This window comes from Taudactylus pleione, unplaced genomic scaffold (assembly GCF_031769625.1).
Source record: "Taudactylus pleione unplaced genomic scaffold, aTauple2 ptg000069l, whole genome shotgun sequence".
Lineage (NCBI taxonomy): Eukaryota > Metazoa > Chordata > Amphibia > Anura > Myobatrachidae > Taudactylus > Taudactylus pleione.
The window spans coordinates 12,317,432-12,323,358 of record NW_028284471.1 but is presented as its reverse complement, the minus strand read 5'-3'; the positions used below and the strand labels follow the sequence as shown (position 1 = coordinate 12,323,358).

The 5,927-nt window shown below is 38.2% G+C and overlaps 1 long non-coding RNA gene across 1 annotated transcript; it reads left to right on the top strand.

Moving 5' to 3' along the window:
- The first annotated feature begins 3,589 nt into the window (after positions 1-3,589).
- Positions 3,590-4,604, top strand: LOC148534320 (uncharacterized). The gene is made up of 2 exons (XR_015877676.1): positions 3,590-3,938; positions 4,104-4,604. It is a non-coding gene; the product is annotated as an uncharacterized LOC148534320 (long non-coding RNA).
- Positions 4,605-5,927: the final 1,323 nt, after the last annotated feature.

Here is a 5,927-nt window from a genome sequence, read left to right as displayed (position 1 = left end):
GTGGTTGTCACTCTCATATCCTTCTTTCTTTTTCTTTAATGTCTTCTTTTCTCTCAAATGTTGCGATTCGATGGTTCCGGTCTATGCAGCATTGAGTCTCTATAGCAGTGTTAGTCTGCATTCCCAGTAGTTGGTTCCAGAACAGAGTTCCGCTACGAACGGTTGCAGACCTTCACGGTTAAGACTCCAGTTCTGCATATCTTCGTCATGCTGAGAGATGCTGTGAGGTGCTGTGCTGTGAGGTGTTGTGTCGTAAGGTGCCGTGCGACATGTCATCCTACAGTATGGTGCTTTGTGGTTATCACTCTCATATCCTTCTTTCTTTTTCTTTAATGTCTTCTTTTCTCTCAAATGTTGCGATTCGATGGTTCCGGTCTATGCAGCAGTGAGTCTCTATAGCAGTGTTAGTCTGCGTTCCCAGTAGTTGGTTCCAGGACTGAGTTCCGCTACGAACGATTGCAGATCTTCACGGCTAAGACTCCAGTTCTGTATATCTTCGTCATGCTGAGAGATGCTGTGAGGTGCTGTGCTGTGTGGTGTTGTGCCGTAAGGTGCCGTGCGACATGTCATCCTACAGTATGGTGCTTTGTGGTTATCACTCTCATATCCTTCTTTCTTTTTCTTTAATGTCTTCTTTTCTCTCAAATGTTGCGATTCGATGGTTCCGGTCTATGCAGCATTGAGTCTCTATAGCAGTGTTAGTCTGCATTCCCAGTAGTTGGTTCCAGAACTGAGTTCCGCTACGAACGGTTGCAGACCTTCACGGTTAAGACTCCAGTTCTGCATATCTTCGTCATGCTGAGAGATGCTGTGAGGTGCTGTGCTGTGAGGTGTTGTGTCGTAAGGTGCCGTGCGACATGTCATCCTACAGTATGGTGCTTTGTGGTTATCACTCTCATATCCTTCTTTCTTTTTCTTTAATGTCTTCTTTTCTCTCAAATGTTGCGATTCGATGGTTCCGGTCTATGCAGCAGTGAGTCTCTATAGCAGTGTTAGTCTGCGTTCCCAGTAGTTGGTTCCAGGACTGAGTTCCGCTACGAACGGTTGCAGATCTTCACGGCTAAGACTCCAGTTCTGTATATCTTCGTCATGCTGAGAGATGCTGTGAGGTGCTGTGCTGTGTGGTGTTGTGCCGTAAGGTGCCGTGCGACATGTCATCCTACAGTATGGTGCTTTGTGGTTGTCACTCTCATATCCTTCTTTCATTTTTTTTTCATGTCTTCATAGTTTATTGTTGATTGTAACCTTTTTGTCTCTCATTGTCCCTATTTACAGTTGGCAGGTTTGTTTTGAGTATACATTTTCTTTACTTCCTAGAATTTCTGCACTTCTCACTTGAGCAGCTACTCTAATGAACATTGAGGGTTTTGGATACGTGAAAGAAAATGGTTTGCTTCAATGTTACAAGGGGAAACTGGTGTCTTCAAACATGGTGGATATTATAGACTGGTTTGTGTGTGGCCATATCAAGAGGCCATCAGGATACAGTGCTGCAGACTATTGAGTTTCTAAAGCTACCAGACAAGATTCTTACGAACTTCCATGCCCAGGTAATGCTTGTTTTAATATCCTAATAGTTTGTATTGTTTAGTTTAACCTAATTTAATTATCCTTAAAACTTAAAATGGCATCATACTGTGTGGTGCTGTTCTGTAAGGCACCGTATGGAGTGGCATTATATAGTATGGATGCTTGCTTTTAGTATCTTAATAGTATGCATTATTGCATTTAACCTAGTGTAATTGTTCTACTAACTGTTAGTATAGCATCATGCTGTGTAGTGCTGTTCCGTAAGGCACCGTATGGAGTGGCATTATATAGTTTGGATGCTTCCTGTTGAATATTTTGCTTGCTTTTAGTATCTTAATAGTATGCATTATTGCATTTAACCTAGTGTAATTGTTCTACTAACTGTTAGTATAGCATCATGCTGTGTAGTGCTGTTCTGTAAGGCACCGTATGGAGTGGCATTATATAGTATGGATGCTTCCTGTTGAATATTTTGCTTGCTTTTAGTATCTTAATAGTATGCATTATTGCATTTAACCTAGTGTAATTGTTCTACCGACTGTTAGTATAGCATCATGCTGTGTAGTGCTGTTCCGTAAGGCACCGTATGGAGTGGCATTATATAGTATGGATGCTTGCTTTTAGTATCTTAATAGTATGCATTATTGCATTTAACCTAGTGTAATTGTTCTACCGACTGTTAGTATAGCATCATGCTGTGTAGTGCTGTTCTGTAAGGCACCGTATGGAGTGGCATTATATAGTATGGATGCTTCCTGTTGAATATTTTGCTTGCTTTTAGTATCTTCATAGTTTACATTATTGCATTTAACCTAGTGTAATTGTCCTTAAAAGTTTAAATAGCATCATGCTGTGTAGTGCTGTTCCGTATGGAGTGGCATAAAGTATGGTTGTTTTTAGTTAGTATTTTTAATACTATGCATTATTGCATTTAACCTAGTTTGTGTCCTTAAAACTGTTATACAGCATGTGTGGTGCTGTTCCGTAATGGTGCGTATCCACATTGCAATTTAAATCGCACATGTATCGTGCACATTTTGGTCAAACTACCAGTGATGCGTGCGCCAGCAGGTCGGTTCCGACATCTATCATCGCCCGTACATGCTGGTCAACCTGACAATCACGTTAGGTTCCGCATGTACGGCGATGATGAATGTGTGTGCTACACTGAACGTTCAGTGTAGGCACATTACAGACATGGAAACGACATCACGATTACAATGTCGTAATCGTGCTGTCATTTCCATGTCTGGTAGTGGATACGCACCTTTAGGCAGCGTATGGAGTGGCATTATAAATTATGGTTGCTTTTAGTTATAATCGTAATAGTATATATTATTGAATTTAACCTAGTTTAATTGTCCTTAACTGTTAGTATAGCATCATGCTATGTGGTGCTGTTCCGTATGGAGTGGCATTCTATAGTATGGTTGCTTCCTGTTAGTAGCATATCCCGCTTGCTTTTAGGTAATATATTAATAGGTTACACTTAACAAATACAAACTATATTTATTGCCCCTAAAACTTAGTATGGTGTGGCGTGTCATAATGCTGTATATTTCCTGCCTGTAGGGTGTTGTACCAATTATTTACAATTGGCAGTGTTATATTTTCAGTAGAAACTTTCTTTACCTCCTAGAATTACTGCACTTCTCATTCCAGCAGCTACTCTAATGAACATTGAGGTTTTTGGATACCTTAAAGAAAATGATTTGCTTCATCCATTGGCAGTGGTACAAGCGGAAACCAGTGTCTTCAAACAGCTTGGATATTATAGATGGCTTTGTGGTGGACATTACAGGAGTTTATCAGGATACAGTGCTGCAGACTATTGAGCCTATGAAGATACCAGACAAGACGCTTACTGACGACTATCCAGAGGCAATGATATCCTGTATTCATTGTAAGTAATTGGCTTGCTTTAATATCTTAATAGGTTACATCCAACAATACAAACTATATTTTCATTCTCTATAAAACTACTTTGGCTTTATGCTGTGAGGTGCTGTGACGTAAGGTGCCGTGCGACATGTCATCCTACAGTATGGTGCTTTGTGGTTGTCACTCTCATATCCTTCTTTCATTTTTTTTTCATGTCTTCATAGTTTATTGTTGATTGTAACTTTTTTGTCTCTCATTGTCCCTATTTACAGTTGGCAGGTTTGTTTTGAGTATACATTTTCTTTACTTCCTAGAATTTCTGCACTTCTCACTTGAGCAGCTACTCTAATGAACATTGAGGGTTTTGGATACGTGAAAGAAAATGGTTTGCTTCAATGTTACAAGAGGAAACTGGTGTCTTCAATCATAGTCGTGCAGATTTCATTCTTGCAAATACATTGCAGTAGGAAGTACAAGTTTATTAGCTCACATGGGGTCATTATTTGCAGTTGTCAAGCCAATGGTTTGTAAGAATGCATTTCCTTACATAGTAAATTACATTGTGTGAAACATTTTGTGATCAACTACAACTTGTTAGGTCTGTAGATCTCTTGGCGCATGTATAGATTGATGGAGTTAAATAAAAATGGTGTATATATTGCTTGATTAAATTGTTGATGTTTGTTCTGCAGCTAAACTCTTCAGTGACCCAAAGTGATGATGAGATAACCACAATAAGTGCTGAGAAGGGAGAATGTGGATATAAAGAGAAATCTCATGAACTATGTCTTTGATGGCGCCACACATCCTGCAACATGACCAACATCAGCCTTGTTCTAATTTGTTTACGTTCAGACCTAACATCATGTTATATGTTGGATGTCACTCTGTCCGAACCGTTTAATGTCTGATATTGCTCCAAGATCATGAAAACCTCATCTGATATTGCCCTATCCCCCCCTCCCTGTGACTATACTGTGCTTCACACTTTTCTCTACATTATCCAATGAAATACCTGTATTATACTGTTCCTGTAAACTTCTATCTGTAAATGATTCTGTAATCATGTGTATAAGATGCTCTGTCTTTCTGTGACAAATTCAGAGATCTAATTTACTTCTCATTACTCTGTGTCACTCTGCAGAAAAGTGGAAATGTTTCCCTAAATAAATTATATTTGCTTTACCACAAAAGACTATGTAATTAATATTTTGCTTTATCAAGATCTTCATCGATATATGCTGTTTTTTTTTATTATTTAACAAAGTACTTCTTAAGGGTTTTCTATGCGTCTATATCCTGGCAATATAGAGACCTCATTTTTGCTGGGAGAAGAAGACTGTACCTGTAGGTAATTACTCCTGAGATGCAACATCCAGGGACCAAAGTTCTTTAGGAAGGTTGTCTAAAAATTTGAGAAATTTAATCACTTTTTACTTAATGTTTAGCACATTTTGGAGCTCCATAACACACTCAGAGGTTTCTTGTAATAAGTTTTAATATTTACTTTTTTGTTTAAATGTGTTATTTCTCTTTAAAGTGTATCCATAGTTATTCAGTTTCTCTTTTTTCTGCATTAAACAATGGTATTTCAGTGCATTCCCCCATGTAATATAGTTCATTGAAACAAGATTTAATCTAAATCAAATTTAATTCTAAACTCAGGATCCCAAAGTTAGGTCAGTTTACATATAAACTACTCTTCTTCATAAACTAATTGATTACAAAACACAATATTGTAGTCCTTTTCTTTCTCAGAAAAATCTAGCTAGCAGCACCAGTTTAATTCGTATCACACAAAACACAGATTTGTACTAATTAGGGTAATTCAATGTAAAAAACTGTTTTAAGTAAACTGTTACTAATCTTTTCTAATACCTAGATTACTAAGCAAAAATAAAGTTACTAGCAGCATAAGCCGGTCTTGGAGGACTTCAATGACTAGTGGTTTTCCATGTCTCCTTCCACTGTCATTCGTGACATCCCCTAGGGCCTTTGCAAAAATGTCAGTCACTTATGGCTACTTTTAAAAATGTGTAGCTGATGATGCTTTTGCCTTACATTAGCCACGGTTTTTGTCCTGCTACAAATGTTCTACTACAAAATGCAAGCTCATTTGGTCAGGGCCATCTGTAACTTTGGTTTTATATGCATAGGAGGTGGCTGGTTATGAATGGAAGTGTCCTGTTCCGCTTCATGTTTAATAACCTGGGGGTATATTTACAATGCTTTGGTTTTGTTTTTTGTTCGATTTTGGATAGGTTTTTTTTTTTTTTAATGAAAGGAGTTACTAAAGCCCAAAAACATAAAATGAGCACAAAATCGAACTTCAAATCCCTAAATAAATAGAATAATGATTTGAGCTTCTAAACACCATTCTATTGACTGGAAATTGATTGTGATGCCTTTAAAAGTTCCCAAAAGCATGTGGGGCAGCCTGGCTGTAGGAATGGCTGCTCAAGGATATGCTATGCTGTGCACCTACATGCGGTAACTCTTTGAAGGCCCCATAGCCA